Genomic DNA, 18,515 nt, shown 5'->3' on the forward strand with positions numbered 1-18,515 from the left:
CCGCTCTCACCAGTGTGGCCCACGGGGCGATGCGCGACGGCAGGATGGGGACGTCCCGGTGTCTTCTCCATCCCATCTGTCCCCAAACCAGTGCTGGTGTCCCCCCAGCGATGTCCAGTGCTGGTCTCAAGCAGCCTGGATGGATGGTGGTGGAAATCGGGGTCTACGCCATGCTCTGGGCCAGGGTCTGCTGGCGGGAGGAGGAAGAGGAGGAGGAGGAAGAGGAGGGTGCACGTGGGATCAGCCGTGGTGAGGGTCCTTCAAGACAGGTCCTGCTGGCAGCTCCCACATGGCCAGGGTCTCATGGCTTTGGGCTTTTTTCCATACAGCCCCCACTGTTGGGTTCGTGTTAGAGCGAGCCCATCTGAGTTAAAAACAAAAGCAACAGAAACACCTTTATTATCCTCTTTCCATTTAAAAGACTCAAAAAAAAAAAAAAAAACCCCAAAGAACCCCAAAGGAGCCCTTTGTTCCTGCGGGTGGGAAAGACAGCTCTCACGGGGCTTGAGGATTAATGAGTTAACAAACCAGCGATAAAAGAAGTTAAATATGGAACAAAAATCTGTGGATGCTCAAGACTTTGGGCCGAGTGGACCTCAAGAAAGGTGGTGGGAACTGTGGAGCTTTTGGCCCCTCTTTTTCCCCATAATGTGGGTCACCGTGGTCTCAAACCGGCCCCCGAGCGCTATTGGGGACCCTCAGCCCATCCCGGTGGGTGCCGGTGCCAGAGACTGTCCAGTGGAAGAGCTTATGGAAAGCCTTTTAAAAAAAAATAAAATTAAAAAAAAATAAATCCACTTACTGGGAAATTCTCTGTGAACTTTCACTGGGGCCAGAGACCCACCATTCGCCGGGCAGAAAATGCACAGAACATCACGTAGGGTCAACCGCCGGCTCCTCCCTGGCAGGGAAAGAAGGAAAAGAGGATGGGAAGGCGTTAAATGGCATCCCCGTCCTTCCCCCCGACTGGATTACACCAAAGCGGGGAGATTTCTGCCACATTTCTGGCAGAAAAAGGGAAGGAGGAAGAGAGAAGTCAGTTGGAAAACTCTCGGCATCCTCGCAACTGTCTGGTTTCCAGACCCGAGCCCTGCGGAGATGCTCCGGAGGGTTTTTAGCTCCGTAGGGAGCGAGAGGAGCCGGAATCTGCTCCAGGGTGGGGTGGGTGGGGAATTTGAAATAGGGGAAATCTCTCATTGCCCCATCACTGTCCCTTGTCCCTGCCAGCCTGGTGTGGTGGCAATCCTGCCAACCCCGAGTATTCAAGAATTACGAGGCAGGACCGAAAACTATAAATCTAAGTAAAAAAAAAAAAAACCAAACACTTTTTTTTTTGTTTTTTTCCTTAATTTGCCCTCTGGGGAGCTGTGTTCCCCAGGCTTCTCTCCCCGCCCAGGGCAGCGGTTGCTCCGTGGCACTTGGAAGCCAAACCCGAGCCCAGCAGCACCCAGTGGCCAAGGGGGAGTTTATCCAGCCGGGCTGCCCCAAGCCAGGAGGGACCCATCCGGAGGGACCCATGGCCGGCGGGAGCCGAGCTGAGGGAAAACACTTGGATGGAACGCCGGGCGAGGAGCCCGACACGACGCATCCCTGTGACCTTAACCCCAACACTCCAGGGCTTTCCCCTCCCTGATGCCGTAGGAAACCAGCAGGAAATCTCCGGCACCGGCAGCATCCCTGCCTAAAAATAACAAAAACCAAGCATCCTCAGCCCTCGTGCCACTGGCCACTGCTCCGGGTTGCTCTGGAGCACCCTTTACAGAATTATTTTTTATTTTAATATTATATTAAAATTCACTTTATGTGTTTTTTTTCATCTGTATAAACTCTGCTTTCATCCACGGCTATTCACAGGCTACACGGTGATTTAAACGCCCAGTGCAGGATTTACTTGGCTCGTTTAATAAAGGCAGGCGCTTGGGCCAGAAAAAGAGCCTTTTCTCCTGCCCATTAGTCCCATAAATCATTGATAACGCTACAGAAATCAGCGAGAGAATCCGATTCCATGGAAATTAGGTGATGGCGAGCGAGTGGCACCGGTGGGAGCAGAGCAGGGATGCCCAGACCCATCCCCTCCTTCCAGCCCCACGTCCAACCCATCAACGTGACCCAAGCCAGGGTGAGAATGAGAAAAAAAAAAAAAAGAAGAAAAAAATACGTCCCCCAGTGTGGACCAAAGGTTATAAATAAAAGCAGTGAGAAACCAACTAAGTAGATGCAGCTTAGCCAAATAGCTAAGAGCCTTAGTGCATTTTTTGCGAGCTTTTGGGGAAGTATTTCCCATTCCTGAACGAGGCAGTTTGGGCAGCAGGGGCTGGATCTGCCGAGGGGGGGGGGTCCTGCCAGCTCGAGGGACCCCACGTCACCGCCATCCCCAGGGACAGCGGCCGAGGCCACTGAAAGGGACGCAACGGTGATGGTGATCACTTCCCTGGTCCCTTCCCCCACGGGGACCACATTTGGGGCACCAGCATCAGCCCACCAGGCAAAAAAAAAAAAGGAAAAAAAAAAAAAAAAGGAAAAAAAAAAAAAGAAAAAAAAAATCAAATTTATTTTGGTTTTTTTTTCTTCCAAGGATAAATTTCTGGTTATTTTTAATCTGCTTCCAAAATTCCCGTCGCACCGGGGTTAAACTCGCTCGGCACATCTCGGCTTTCAAGTTTCTGGGTCTCATGGCAACAGAGGGATGGGGAGAAACGGGAAGGAACAACAAACCCGGCCTCGTGGAAAACCACGATTTTCACCTAAACCACAACCCTCCCTCAACGGGGTCTTCAGCTAAAAGCACCCCGAAATATTTCAAGGGCTGGAGTAAAATTAACCGCTTCACACCCCACCGGCTTGTACGTTGTACAAAGTGATTTACTTTCCCCCCCCCCCCCCCCCCCCCGTCTCTCATTTTAACCTTATTGCAGTGATTTCGTACCCAAAAATCAGCTGGACCAGGCGAAGCCTCTGCCCATCTCGCACAAGAAGGGGATGAATTTACTCGTGTTTCACATCGATTTCTTTCCCCCCCCCCCCCCACCCTAAACAGCCATAAAATGGTCTCGACAACAGCCAAATGCTGTTGAATTTTTCTAGTCCAAAAAAGCGGAAAAAAAAATAATAATAATTAAACGGCTGTTTCCCAGATACACAAAGAATTAAATGGCACTTATCGCGACTGGGAAAAAATTCGGCAGCCGAGCTTCAAATCCCACCGTATCCCCATGTGGCGCGGGGGTCGTTTGAAACGATAACTAAAAAAAATAACATAGACATTAAATAATAATAATAATTAAAAAAACCCAAAAAAAATCTGGTAAAAAAAAAACCCCAAATGTACGTCGCCTTTGCAAAAACGGAAGGTGAAACAAAAGGAGGTTGATTTTGGGGCGTGGGTTGGCCTTTTGCTGGTGGCCAAAGAGGGGGGTTTCGTGGCCACGACGCCCGGCGGCCGAGGCCATCTCCGGCGGGAAAAGGCAAATCCCGGCGGCGAGGACGGGGTACCCGGGGGGATGCGGGTGGCATCCATCCCCGTCCCCGGGGCCGCGGCGAGGACGCAGCCGCCTGTGTGGCGAGGGCCAAGGCGGGGGGAAGAGAATCGGCCATTTTACACGTCGGCTGCCTAAAATGGTGGCTCCCACCTGTTTTTTTTATTTTTTTTATTTTTTTTTTTTATCCCTTCCCCTTTTCTGCTACCGTTCCAGCACGCATGCACCCGCGGGGAAGGGGGGGGGGGGGAAGAGGGGCTGCATCCCCCCCCACCTCCCGCGCATGAGGGCGCCGGGAACGGGAGCCAAGATGGAATTAAGAGGGAGAAATTAAAGGAGGGGAAGGGGGGGGGAAAGAGGGAAAAGGATGCGCTTCGCCTGGACGCGGCCCATCCGCCGTTGGCTTTTGTGCCTCCTGCGGAAGGGAGAGGCAGGAAGGCATCGAGGAGGGGGAAAAAAATGGGGGGAAAAAAAGAAAAAAGGAAAAAAAGAGCATTTGGGCGAGGAGGGCGAGGGGCAGGGATGCGCGTGGGGTGCGGGGAAAAAAAATCTTCCCTTCTTTCTTCGCCGACCCCCCTTCGCCCTCCCCGCAATCCCGCTTTGACTTTTCCCACAGAAGTAGCCAACCTCCAAGAATGCAAATGACATTCATTATGCAAATGCATGCAAATCAGGTTTAACTATCGGAAGAAGGGCTCGGAATTTCTAATGGGTTAACCCTTTCGCGCACAACCAGGATAACAAGAGCCCCGTGTCTTCCTCGGGGCTTTGTGTTCCCCATCCATCCACGGGCACCCCCAACCCACACCCCTCGGGGGGGGGGGGCGCCCCATGGTCCCCAGGGAGGGCGTTGGGGGGAACAAAGCGCCAGGGAAAAAAAATAAAACAAAATAACAACAACAACAACAACAGAAAAAGCAGCCCATTGGCGTGGGAGCGGCTGCCCCTTCGTTAAACGGCGCCGGCAGGAGACGAGACAAAGCAGGCTTAAATGCAGAATTGGAAAAACAAAACAAAAAAAAAGAAATAAAAGAAAGAAAGAAAAGTAAAAAAAAAAAAAAAGAAAAAGGAAAATAACAAAAAAAGCCAAAGAAAAAGGAAAACAAAAATAAAAGCAAAAGAAAAAGGAAAAAAAAAAAAGATGAGGGAACACCAAAAAAAAGAAAAAGGAAAAGGAAAACAAATTAAAGGAAAAGGAAAAACGAAAAGGAAACAAAAAAAAAGGAAAAAAGGAAAATATTAATTAAAAAAAAAAAAAGAATAGTAAAGAAAAGGAAGGGAAAAGCAGGCCACTCGGCAGAAGGTGAAACCCTCCCCGCGGTGCATCGGCGAAGGGTTATGGCAGCCACGAGGGTTCGGCTGTTTACATCCAACCCCCTCGCCGGGACGGGCAGGGAGCCACTGCCTCCTCCTCTGCTGGGAAAAATGTCACAAAACACACCGAAATCCCATGCTTTGGGGTTTCTTTTTTTCTGGCTTTCGCATCGATGAAAAAAATTAAATAAATAAAATGGCAGAGTTTCTCCCAGCGCTGGAGGAGCCCGTTTCCCTCCGGGGTCCCCATCCGCGTCCCCGTCACCCGCCCCGGGATGCTCCGGGTGCCTCAAAAACGAGGACGTCGGCAGCGAGCTGCTGCAAGCCGCTCGTGGCCCTCGGGAAAAATCTGGAAAAAAAATCCCATTTCCCCATCCCAGCCCCAAAAATGCCAAGGCCCCGGTGCCGGGAAGCGAAAGGGAGAAATCCCGGGTGCAAAAACCTCCCACGCGCCAAACGTAGGGAATGAGGAATATAACAATGAGCTGGAAAGCAGAGAAACAGAGGCATTGCATAATTGTAAATATTTTACAGCGACCCCGTTATTGATTAGCAATAATAGCACATTATAATATTATTGCTGTGGTTTGCCTAAGAATTATGCCTCATCTGCACTAAAACCGCCTGGTTTTTCTGTTATTTTCTATAGCTCCTTCCAATACCCACGTTTGATATTTTTTTTTTTCCATCTGCTCAAAACCTTTTATTATTTAAGCTGGAAGCTGTTGGGGGCTGGAGCAATAACCTGGGCCAGAGCCAGAATTTCCCAAATTTTAGGAGGTTTGGTGAGAAACGCCATAAAACTGATTGTTTTACAGGCGGCCCGGCACGCTCTGAAATGCAGGAACCCAGAACTACTGGCCAGTTGTAAAAAAAAATAAGCCTTTTTATTTCATTAATCTGATCTCAGCAGGTCCCAGCCTGGTAAGGCTTCTGCAGAGAGTAAAATATTCAGCACTTTGGCAAAGCTTAAGCGTAAAAAAAAAAAAAAATAAATATATATATAAATAAAGTGAGTCAGCCCCTTCCCTACTAAAAAATGATGAGGGAGGGGATAAAGAAATAAATAAAATAATAATTTTTTAAAGTCCCAGCCCCCCAGTAATTTGGGTTTCTTTGTCTTCTGGCCTCCAGCACGGCACTCAGGTTGGCATCGGGAGCCTCGCGCTTCTCCCTTCACCTGGTGTTGACTCCGAGCCCTAATTTCCGAGCTCACACATAACCCCAAAACTGGAACGGGGTGAGGTTTTTTTATAATAATTATTGGAAATGATATTGTTGGGGTTTTTTTTTAGAAAATAAGAATAAATGGAGGCAGAGAAAGCCAAGTCCTGCGTGGAATAAAGGATGCTGGTGGGTGCTGTGCCCGGGCGGCGAGGCTCGTGCCGACAGCTACTTATTGCTAATGACTAATAGGCCCCATCATTATCATATGGCAGTGCTGAGAAAGCAAACTTCTCTAATGCTTCCTCACCAGCACACAAATAGCATCTAAATTGTCATTTTTACCCGGGACAGGGACCGGTTGGGATTCACTCGGCAAATACCTGGTGGCAAAGGCATCCCCTGGAGCTGCGGCCGGTCGGGCTTCGGGCTGCGGGAGAGAAAACCCAGTTTGTGTAAAGTTTGTCGCAGAAATTGCTCGATTTCTTAAAACCTCCCTCGCGGAGTCACGTGAAAATGGGGTTCTGCACCATTTTCCAAAGTGATTTTCAATTTCTTTTTAATTTTTTTTTTTTAAAGGGCTCCTGTTCATTCCCATCTCTTTTCCTTCACCACCTTTCTCCATCAAATTTTGCTATTCGTATCTATTTCAAATCTATTTCCTCTGGTTTTTTCCCCATTTTTTTTTTTTTCCCCCAACTCTTTGGCCTTGGAAAGCTCCAGCATTTTTGCAGCCCATAAGTCACCGGCTGCAGCCTTTGGGCGCAGGAAAAAGGGGGAGGAAAAAAGAGGTGCCGTGGACATTTGCAGCCTCTACGTCTCCACCCCATCAAAAAAAAAATAAAAAAAAAATAAAATTCAACTTTCAAAATGTTTTAATCACTTTGCATTAGAAACCTCCTGCCAAACGACACACGCTGGGAGTGTTTATCCGCACAGGGGGTGGAATGGAGCCTGGCAGCTTTGACGGCGATTCCTTGCGCGGAGGGCTCTGCGATATGGCTGGAAAGAAGGAAAAATAAGAGGGGAAAAAAAAAAAACCCAAAAGACAAAAGAAACATATTTCTCGACGTATTTCAAGCGGCTTCTCGACGAGGCCCAAGGGCTGCACGTCCCAAGAGAAGCCACTGGCGCTGGGCGGCCGAGCATCCCCCGAACAGCCCCTTTCTTCCCCATTTCTACCACCAGCCTTCCCCACGTGCTGGGCCGTTTTCTGCCAAAAAGCCCTGTTTTTCCCCCCCAAAAAATCCTTTTTTCCCTATTTTGCAAGATTTCCAGAGGGGATGCTCAAGCACTGGACTTCGCACGGGACTTTTCCTAAGGGAAAAACATGGGCTGGGAGAAAGCGATGGGGGTTTTTGAGTGAATCCAGCGTCAGATCATGAAAAATTAGTGAGGGCAGGAAGAAAATACCCTGAACAGAGACACGTGGAAGCGTCGAGTCCTTGGGATGGGACACGGGGCAGCAGGAGCCACCAGCAGGGGTGGAAGTCCCCAAAGGCTCCAACCAGGTGCCCCAAACCAGCATTCCCAATGGAAAAGAGCCTTTAAAGTCCCCAAAACTCTTGGTTTTCCTATGAAGAAAGATCTTTGTGGGTATTTTCAAGAAAAATCTGGGGCTTGGGGCTTTTATAGGTTGCAGAAGGCTTCCCTCCTGCACGCTCCCATGGTCAGCAGTGCCAGGAGTCGCTCAGGGACGACCCCGCACTGAGCTCTAATTAAAGCACTTTTAGGGAAAATCCTGGGTTTTCACCATTCCTGTGAAGGGCAAGAGGGAAAGGGGAATTTTGCGGCGGTGACTCAAACCGCCTCGTGACAGACGATGCTCGTCGGGAGCCGACGGGACGTGGAAGTGCCCTGGGACCACAGAACAGTTTCCCTTGGGATCACAGAGGCTATTTGAGTTTTGATTATTGGGCCTTCAAAAAACAGGAGGCAAAGGCTCTCAACGCTGATATTTTTGGAGGCAGAGGTTCCTGATGTGTTATTTTTAACTGGTTTTAGCTCATCTCACCATGCCCTTTTTTACAGCCAGCTCACCAACCTTTGCCGGGCCGGATTTTTTTTTAGCTAGAATTAATTTTCCAAGGGATGCTCTGAAAAAAAAACCAAAAAAAAAAAAAAAAACCAAAAAAAAAAAAACCAACAAAAACCCACAAAACCCCAAGCCCACCACCCTTTTCTTTTTTTCTCTTTTTCCCCTCTAATTTTCCCAAAGAACCGGGAGGCGTGAGCACTCGAGAGTCAAATTTGCCCAGGACCCGCGTCCCCTAAGAAAGCAGGGCTCATTCGCCTTCCACAAACTCCACAGCGGCAACAAAAGTCCCTTTCAAGCCCTTCCAGACGCAAGTCCTTCAGCTCAATTAGTCAGGCACACAGAGACACAAAAAAGCCTCCCATTCAGGCTAGTGGCTGGCTGTGGAGGACAAGGGCGAAGAAAGGATCTTTCTCCCACGCTTTCACTGGGTGTCATAACAAGCAGAAAGCCCTCTTACGGGGGGATTATTGGAGATAAGAGCCCGGTGGAGGAGCTGGTGCAGGAACTGGGGCTGGAGAAGGAAGGGAGGAGGGGATGGGGTTTGGAGGGTTGGAGGGTCCCGAGGTCGGGGGAGCCGACGGCATCGAGCTCCAGCGCAAGTGTTTTGGGTGGTTTTTTTTTTTTTAAAAAAAAAAAAGATAAAGAAATTGCGATGTTTCCCCCCCCCCGGCCCCGGCGCACACACGCGCAGAATAATCCCAGTTCTCCATGGCAACATGCTCCGTGGCCATCCCTTGCACTGGAGGAGGGAGGCAACCTGCCTTTGCCCCGGCCTTGCCCCGGTGCCGGCAAAAAACCTCGACCGAGGCCTCCTCTCCCTCAATTCTTCTCCGAAAATAAGCAGTCGATCTGGAGCAAAGAGTGGGAAGAAGGTGGCACAGCCCCTTGGGAAAGCTCTCCCTCCAAAAGCTCACCCAACCCTGCTGGTGCTCCTAGAGATGGGTGGGTTTGAGATGAAAAAGAACTTTTTTTTTTCATTTAAAAAAGGAAAAAAAAAAAAAAAAAAAATCGTGGGGGGGACTTGGTGGGTTTTGTTGTTCAAAGCCGAAACAAAGGGGAAGACGGGAGAAAAGCCTCCAGAGAAGGTGATTTTGGGGACAAACTCCAAGGCGGATCTGTAGCCCTGGGGCCACCCGTCCTCGTGGTACCCGCCAGGCAAAGCATCCCGAGGCCCCAGACCTCCCCACAGCCTGGGGGGGTCAGAGCCCCAGCAGGTAGAAAACTCCCCTGGATACCGATGCTGCCTGGCAGGATTAATCAAAATTCCCAAATGAATTACGTGCCCAATTCCCTTGAACAATCCAAGTTATATCCCTAATTCCCCACGGCTTCTCCGCCGACTCCCTGCGCGGCTGCACTTCCAGCTCTTCCCAAAGACACTGTTCCTCTCCCAAAACTGAGGGCACAAGAGGCAAATTCAAAGCCAATATTGGGAAATTTAGGGTTGGTTTTTATTTTTCCCTCCTGTCCCCGCTCCCGGCACCGTCGAGGGGCGGGTGACAAGGACATCCAAGTTTAGCGACGTTTTTCCAAGGATCGGGGAGGGGATATAAACTCTCGAGCTTGGGGAATGGAAGCCGAGAAACTCTCTCGGAATACATTATCCCATAATTGTAGGGTTTCAAGCACTTTCCTCCCGAGCAGCTGGTGCCTGCTGGTGCCAGAGAAAGGTTATCTGGCCCAGATGCATCCCTGCCCCTTCAGCCCGGGAATCCCTCAAACGATCTGCTCCTGTGAAAGAACAGATAAAGATGAATATTTCGCTCTTACCTAAAATAACAGGTATTTTCTAAAAGCCCGAGGGGGAGGAAGGGATGAAACAAAGCGGGAGCCTTGGGGCAGAGCTCTCCCTCCTTTCCAAAGAGCACCTGGTGCCTCTGAAAGAGCGATGCGGATCCGGGGACCCCCTTTCCCCTCCCTGCAGTTCACACACTGAACCAGAAAACCTTTTTTCTTTTTTTTTTTTTTTTCTTTTTTTTTTTCCCCCCACTAAAGGGATGAGTTTTGAGCTTCCAGCAGGCAGGAATCTGCTGAAGGTCACATTAAACCTGGTTTCCCTGCATGGCCCCAAGCGATGCAAAGCCACAGGACGAACCAACGGCCCCCCGGAGCCACACGTGGGGCTCAGGGCGAAGCCACCCCACCCCACCAGTGAAAACTCAGGCTTTTTTTCATTCCCAGCACTTAATAATCAGCTTTTTTTTTTTTTTTTTCCTTCCCCTCTGAGAGCCTGCATTTTCTCCCTGTCCCAGAGCGAGCTCCGCTTTGTGCCTCCACCTAAAAATTCATCACAGGAGACCAAGCTGGGAAACCCAGCAGATGCGCCCGATGAAGGTGCTCCCTCATCCTGGCACTACCCCCCGCTTTGTCCCTGCTCCAGAGCTACTAAAACTGGAATTAAAATGATTTTTACACCTAGGCTGGGCTGTCAAAGCCGAGGCTCAGGCCGCGGCCGTCAGCGCTGGGTGAGGATTACACAGCTTAGCTCGGCGGCTACAGATGCCAGGGCCAGGTCTGGTCTCAGCAGGATAAATCCCGGAGTTATTCACCAGCACAAGACCACGATCCACCGATAACCAGCGCTGGATTCACCCAGGAGCACCCATCCGAGAACTCCCGGTACATAAGGACACCCCCCTTGGCCCCACACCGGGATCCGGGGGGTCCCTCCGCGCCTGGCGTGGGGCTCCTGAGCCAAGACTTCTGCAAAACTAAAGTGGCCACCACAGCTTTGCTGGTGGCCAGATTCTGCTCCAAGCCCATCACTCTCACGCTTTCCCCGGCGTTTCACGGCGGTGGGGGAACAGCAGCGAGCGGGGAGGTGTCAGGACTCACACGCACACGTCCCTTCCTATCTCCATCCCCGAAAATCCCGCAGGGCAAACCGGAATGCAGCCCCAGGACTATTTTTAGGGTCATCCCCCCCCCCTCCCAGGCCACCCTGAGAAGGCTGTCACACCAGCCTGGGCCAGCACAAGCTCCCGCGGTGACTGACGGGGGTCGGCGAGCGCCGCGGCTCCGCTTTCACATCCAATCACCCCGGCTGCATCTCAGCCACCGGCCGAGAGACCACAGAGCTCATCATTTTCCTTCCAGCTCTTCTCTCCCCACCCTCCCACCACATCCCCCCCCCCCGCCAGGGGCAGGGTGCAGGAGGTGGACACCCAGCACCATGTTTTTACCCTGGGAAAGGGGGGGGGCGGGGAATTTGAGAAATCCACTCTCCTTTTTGCTCCCGGCACCGGACAGCCCAAATCCATCATCGACCAGACCCCCACGGTGGGGAGAGGGACCGGGCAGCTTCCTGCACCCCAGCTCCGCTCCCTGCCCCAAACTGGGGGTGGAGAGGGGGGGCTGAGCTCAGCCGGGGTGAATTCCGAGCATCGCCCCCCCTACACCCCCAGCCTCCGTTCCCACACACCCGGCACTTGCAGAAATTAAAGCAGGGCCTGATCTGATTCCGATGGCGGCTTAACGCGCCCACTCAGCCGGTTTATCATAATCCCGACATAAAAATCGGTCCCTTGAAAACGCTCCGGGGTTTTGAAGCCCCGATTGTTTCCAAGAGGAAAGACTCAGCTCCCGGCACAAAGCCGGGCTCCTCTCAGCCCCGGTCCGGCGGCTGAAGGCTTCAATAAGCGGTTTTGACCCCTGGAGGTAGAAGCTTCACTGATTTCTCAGAGATCACCCCCAAAACCCAGCCTGATGGGGTGTCCAGCACCCCATATCGCATGAACCCAACACCCCAAAACCAGCTGGGAGCGATGCCGGGAGCGAACCACCGGCGTCCCCCAGCCCTGCCACAAGAGCATCTTTAAAACCATCCCGTCTTCCGTACAAACCCGGCTGTGAGCGCTTGGAGGAAGGAAATATATCTATATATTTCAAAAATACGTGGAGATAGAGACATATCTATGGCATTTCTACACAATTTCTTTGTGCCCGCCGTGCCACACCTGCCCAGCCCAGAGCGCACGGGCTCCACGGGAGGGAGAGGATGGGGAGGGAAAGGGGCGATTCCCGCTCTGCGGAGACCTCGAAGGGCTGGAGCCATTAGGGCCTCCTTTTGTTTTCGCTTTAAAATTGCAAAAGGGCCAGCAGAAAATTCCTTCAGTTGGGAAATGCCTCCTTTCCTCAAAGAGAAAAAAAAATCCCGATTTTTTTTTTTTTTTAAATTTAACTATTTTTCACCCTTTGAGGCTGAGAATTTGCTAATATTATTTATAAAAAAATATAAATGTTTTATCCTCCGCAAAGAAAAAGTTAATATCCACTGGCAGCGTCGAGCAGCAGGAGTATTTCTGCAGGTTTTCCAGCCCCCCGACCCGCCGTGCCGGCCGCCGCGCGTCGCCCAGACGATGCGAGGGGTGTGAAGGGGCTTTGGACTCAATTTCTGCATCCCCGGCATAAGCATTAAAGACAAAAGCTCAAGGCGACTCAATCGCCAGCTCTTTCCTAGATGAAAGCGATAGATTGAACGAAATTAATAATTTTCAATAATTATAATTGTATAGGCTGGTTCTTCCCAATGACTCACCGAACCATATTAAAAATTAGTAGTGCGTTTGCTCCTATTTTTTTTTTTTTTCTTTTTTTTTTTTCCCAAAACGCCCTGCTTCTAAGCATGGTAAAGAATGTGGAGGGCTAATCTCTCGCTAGAGAACACGCGAGCGTATCTCCTATTAACGTCCCCAGCGGTTATGCAGCCGTAAGGGAGAGCGGAGCAGACAGTGCTGAGTGTTAACCAGTCACATCACAGTGTCCAAGCAAGCTTAAACGGCCACATGTACGCTGCAATTTGGATCAACGTCACGCCAACACGCTGGGCTTCCTTATTCCTTAGTGCCCTTGCAGCAAATCAGGGAGAAAAGGGGGGGAAAAAAATAATAGTAAATCAGATGTTTGCCAGACTGTTCCAGTTCCTGTTCCCAAAGGCCTCCGAGAGAGCCCCGCCGCTGGGAACCGTCACCCACCACAACAAAAATCCCAATTAAAAAAGAAATCTCCACCCGCACGGAGAGAGACCTGGGATGGGAACCGTCCTGGGAACCGTCACCCACCGCAACAAAAATCCCAATTAAAAAAGAAATCTCCACCCTCACGGAGAGAGACTCGGTTCGGGGACCTGCGGGAAAGCTCGCGGTGCCAAGAAACCCAGAGGACCCAGCGAATGGGTCAAACTGGTTCCCATTTGTTCCACCAGGCTGGGAGCACCAAGGGATGGGTGAAGACCTGGAGATGCTTTAGCCCCGCGGTGTCACCTTGTCCCCGAGCAGAACGGGGGGTTCAAGACCATTTTAAAGGGCGCTTATTGCAACGGGGAATGAGATGAATGAGCTCTGGAGAGCTGGGTCAGGCACGATGGGCTTTCAACCTGCCCTCTCCATCACCGACCAGCACGGGGACCTCCTGGCCCGGGATCTGGCCCTGCCACGCACGGGCTCCCTACGCTCCAGGTTGCTAAATTCCGAGTTTCACCCTCATCCCAGTTCACATCCCCCCATTCCTGCTGGTGCCTTTGTTATACCCAAGGAAGTGACACCATCAAACACCAGCCTATGGCGGTGCCGCCTTGGCCCCGCACACACCAGGATTGGTCACCGAGGAGCACCCAAAGATGATCACACAGCATCGCTTCCAGCCCCTGATTGGACAAAAGGCACTTCTTTTCTCCCCCTTGAATGAAGCCACCGGCCAATGGTGGGTGGCACATGGCAGCTCACCAGTGCTCGCCCAGCAATAAAAAGTCCCTCATCCCTGGGCGAGCCACCGCACCCCTTCGCACAAGGACTTATGGACCAGCACTCAATGCCAGTGTCCACCTGCAGAGACATCCCAGCCCATGAGTCTGGTGGACACAGGTTCAACCATCAATCATTCTCCTCCCAGCTCGGTCTGCTCCGGAGGGATGAAGGAGGAGAGCTCCGTGTGGTGACATCCTGCTGCCACCAAAGCCAAGGGTGTCCAGCTTCATCCCATAAGAAGCTTGGGGTGCAAGCATCCATGGAGGATGCTCCCTCCCCTTCCATGGACCAAGCTCTCCACACTTCCATGGAGGATGATCTACTTCCATGGAGGATGATCTCCTTCCATGGACAAAGCTCTTTCCCCTTCCATGGAGGATGCTCTCCCCACTTCCATGGAGGATGATCTCCTCCTTCCATGGATCAAGCTCTTCCTTCTTCCATGAAGGATGCTCTGCCCTCTTCCATGGACCAAAGCTTGGATGCTCTCTGGAGCTGGCTCTCTGTTGCCCTGTCCTCTGCAGTGTCCCCCTCCAGCTGGGAACAAGCCACCAGGCCAGGAGAGCGGCTCTTTGCGCTCGCCCAAGGGAGGAGCAGCACAAGGCAACGGAGAAGAGGGGATAAAAGAAGAGCCTGGAAAAACTTCCCTATGCCCCTGTCACCGCCGGCTGCAGGAGCAGCGCCAGGAACAATAGCAGCACCAGGTGAACCTCGAAGGGAAGGCAGAAAGGAGGTTTTCCCAAAGCTTTCCCCGAGCAGATCATTCCAGGGAGTTAACACAAGCAGTGAATTATTCCGATTTACGGGGCCAGGGGTGTGGGAAGAAAAAAAAATATCTTGTTTATTAATTTAAAGTAATCGTATGAGGAGGAGAAATCCTTCACATTACACCCAGAACTACAGCCTTTCCCTGGACAAGATGCCGGGGACAGTGTCTTCTGCCTTTTTTTTTTTTTCTTTCTTTCTTTTTTTTTTTTTTTAATAAAAATAAAAATATCCTGATGAGCACATGAGTGAAAGGAGCGGGTGAAACGAGCGGGTCCAGCACAGGTCAAAAGTCAGCTCTTTTTCTACATCTCTCACAAGAGGCTTTTCCTAAAGTTGCAATTCTATAATTGCTCCTTTCCAAAATTCATTCAAGTGCTGCCACCCTGATTAGTTCTTTATTATTATGAAATACATATTTTTTTCCCCTTGGGATCACCATTCCGAGGCGATATATAATCTTAAGCCAGCCCAAGATCTTTGTGTTCTTCTAAGCAACATCAAGACACCTTTCCAAAGAGGTGGCTGCGTTTGGCAGGTGGCACCTAAGGCAACCAGTCTAACCATTAAAAGCGAGCGGGAAGCACCCAGTTTCACCTCTTTGACCCCAAATTCCCTTCAATGGTAGAACAGGTAAAAAAAAAAAAAAAAAAAAGAAAAAAAAGTAAAAATCTCAGTTTCCATAAGGAAGAGGTTGACACATAATCCAGTGAAAGGGGTAAGGACCAGCACGAATTTGCAGAAAGGATAAATTAGACAAAAATCAAGTTCCCCAATTAGTCTCACGCGGTTTCATACACAAGTTAGATATATGTATTTTTTTTTTCTTTGTAAATCCCCGATCTTGGAATCTTGAGTCCATTCAGAGAAATGCTCATAGACAAAGGGTTAAAAGAAGAAAGAAAGCGTTTTGGAGAGAGGTACTGGGGAAGAAAAACAAAGAAAACTGCAAAGAAACCATTTCCCAAATCACCGTATCCTTCTTTCTAATCCTGCTCTCAAGTTATAGCTGTCAGGGAAGAAAATTGAATATATAACAGATAGGAGGGAGGGTGGGGAAAAGAAGGAAAAGAAAAAGGGAAAGGAAAAAAGGGAAAGGAAAAAAGGGAAAGGAAAAAAGGGAAAGGAAAAAAGGGAAAGGAAAAAAGGGAAAGGAAAAAAGGGAAAGGAAAAAAGGGAAAGGTAAAAGGGAAAGGAAAAAAGGGAAAGGAAAAAAGGGAAAGGAAAAAAGGGAAGAAAGAAAAAGAACCCAGCACTCGTATTTGCAAACCAACCATTAATAAACATTGCTCTGTTGCTGCTTTATTAAACAGATAATCCAACACCGTAATCTGTATTGATTTATGGGTTCTCTGATGCTCTACGACTGGTTACGCAATGAAAGTTCATCCTTGCTCTGGAGTCTGTGTCCTGGACTTAACTAATTCATAATCTGATTGGAAGTTTTACTTTGTTAATTCGATTACAGTTAACGGCCGAGGAGAGAGCGGCAACATCCTCGTCTTTCTCAAGACAGATGTTTTCTTCACATGCACAGAATCAGTAAACTCTTTCTTAAAATCAAAGGAGGCAAATAGGTTCTTTAAAAAAAAAAAAAAAGAAAAAAAAAAAAAATTCCTACCTCGGGTTTTAATTCCAGTCTCAAAAAGTTGTCTTTTTTTCCCCAGTTTTTTTTTTCCGCCTCTCATTTCCTTTCTCTTCCTTTTTTTTTTCTCCATTTCTTTTTTTTTTTTTTTTTTCTTTTCCTCCTCTTCCTTTTGATGAATTTCCTTTCTTCTCCACATCCTCCTCAGGCGTGTAATGGGGTTATTTTTACTTTCGGTTATCTAGCTTTATGAAGAATTGACACCACTCATACAGCTAGATAACCAAAGATAACAACCAACCCCTGAAGTCTACAGCATTAGCAGGAAAAAAGCCAACCTCTTCTTCTCCAGGGAGGGTAGGGGGGAGTCGGGGGGGGGGGGGGGGGGCTTTTAAGGAAGGAACGAGGGAGGGAAAACGAATAAAAAGAGATGCAAATATTAGCAGCGAGATCCAGAATATCAACCCCCAGCTACATGAGTGGCCCTGCTCCTGCAACCCAGGGAGCCAGGGGCAAAGCTCTCCTGAGCATCAATGGGACGGGCAGGATCAGGCCCCTCGGAAAAGGCAATTTTTGGAGGGGAATTTACAGGAGAACGGCACAGGAGCAGCCCAGCCTCTGCCGAGGTTAAATTTGTTCCATTTGCAAGCCAAATGTTATTCTGCAGGTGCCGAGAATTAAGCCCGCATTATTTTTAATAACTACCAAATTAATGCATTCGTACTGGCAATAATCAAAGCAAATATAATTTGCGCCCGCAACTTAAAATATGCATAAAAGACCAAAAGGACATTTCCCCACCCAGAAACGCGTTTAACGCTCTCTAAACAAAATGACTGCGAAAAAACAAAAAACCTGCCGGTTAAAATAAATAATAACTTGTGATGCTTTGGATTCAGGCAAGATCTGGGGGAAGAGAAGCGATGAATGAACAGAGCAAACACAGAGGAAATGATGAAAGGGAGGGAAGGGAGGAAAGAAGGAAGGGAGCGACTCCCGCCCGCGGCTCAGGACCCCGGCCCTGCGCGCAGGGACCGCGCACCTCGGGCAGGGACCCGCATCCCTCCTTTTCTGCGGGGGGGGGGACGGGGACGGGGACGGGGGAACGGGACCCACCGCTTTCTCCGGCGGGGACCCGCATCCTTCGCTTCCCTTTCCCCGCATCCCTCGCCTGCCTTTCCCCGCATCCCTCCGTCCTTTCTTCTTTCGCGGGGAACCCGCATCCCTCCATCCTTCCTTCGGGGGCTCTGCATCCCTCCATCCCCCCTTCCTCCGGGTGGAGGGGACGACACCTGCCTCCCTCTCCTTCCTCGGGGTGACCTGCCTCCCTCCACCCTTCCTTCCTCCGGGGAGGAACCCGCATCCCTCCACCCTTCCTCCCCTTCAGGGCAACCCGCATCCCTCCATTCTTCAGGGGAGGAACCCGCATCCCTCTCCTTCCTCCGGGAGCCCCGCATCCCTCCCTCCTGCCTCCACCTGCATCCCTCCCCTCGCCAAGGAGCTCCTCCATCCCTCCTTCACCTGCAGCCCTCCTTCCTCCGGCTCGCCACGTCCACGCTGCGGGGATGCTCAGAGGAACCCCCTCTCCTCCGAAACGCCGCCGTCGCCCCCCCCTTCCCCCACGCCCCCCGCGCTTCTCCCGCGGAGCGGAGCGGAGTACCGCGGGGCCGGGGCCCGCCGCTCGGCACGGCTCGGCTCGGCACGGCTCGGCTCGGCTCGGCTCGGCTCGGCTCGGCTCCTACCTGCTGCCCGCCGCTGCCCGCAGCCGCTGCCCGCAGCCTCTGCGCCGGGGGGAGCGACGCGCGGCACTTTTCATTCATGCTTTCACACTCCCGGCCCTCGCCGCCGCCCCTCATTGGCTCGGCCCCGCCTGACGTCACCTGCCCTTGGCTCCCACCCCTCTGCAGCGCCTATCAGTTCATCAATGGGACCGGGGAGGGGCCGGGAGCGGGCGCGCACACGCGCATCGCCGCCACCCAGCACCCCCAGCACCCCCATCCCTGTCACACACACACCCCCCCCCCCGTCGCCGCCGTCGTCTTCCTCCCCATCATCATCCCCCCCTCCCCCGCCACCCATCGCCGCCACCCAGCACCCCCATCTGCACCATCACCATCATCATCGCCGGCATTACGACCACCGCCCTCATCACCGCCATCACCTTCATCACCACCACCATCAGCACCATCATCCTCATCACCACCACCCTCAGCATCATCACCTTCATCACCACCATCCTCAGCATCCTCACCTTCATCACCACCACCACTACCACCACCATCACCCTCACCACCACCACCCTCATCGCCACCATCACCTACATCACCACCACCATCATCCTCACCACCACTACCCTCAGCACCACCATGACCTACATCACCACCACCATCAGCACCATCACCACCATCATCCTCACCACCACCACCACC

This window comes from Numenius arquata, chromosome 27 (assembly GCF_964106895.1).
Source record: "Numenius arquata chromosome 27, bNumArq3.hap1.1, whole genome shotgun sequence".
Taxonomy (NCBI): domain Eukaryota; kingdom Metazoa; phylum Chordata; class Aves; order Charadriiformes; family Scolopacidae; genus Numenius; species Numenius arquata.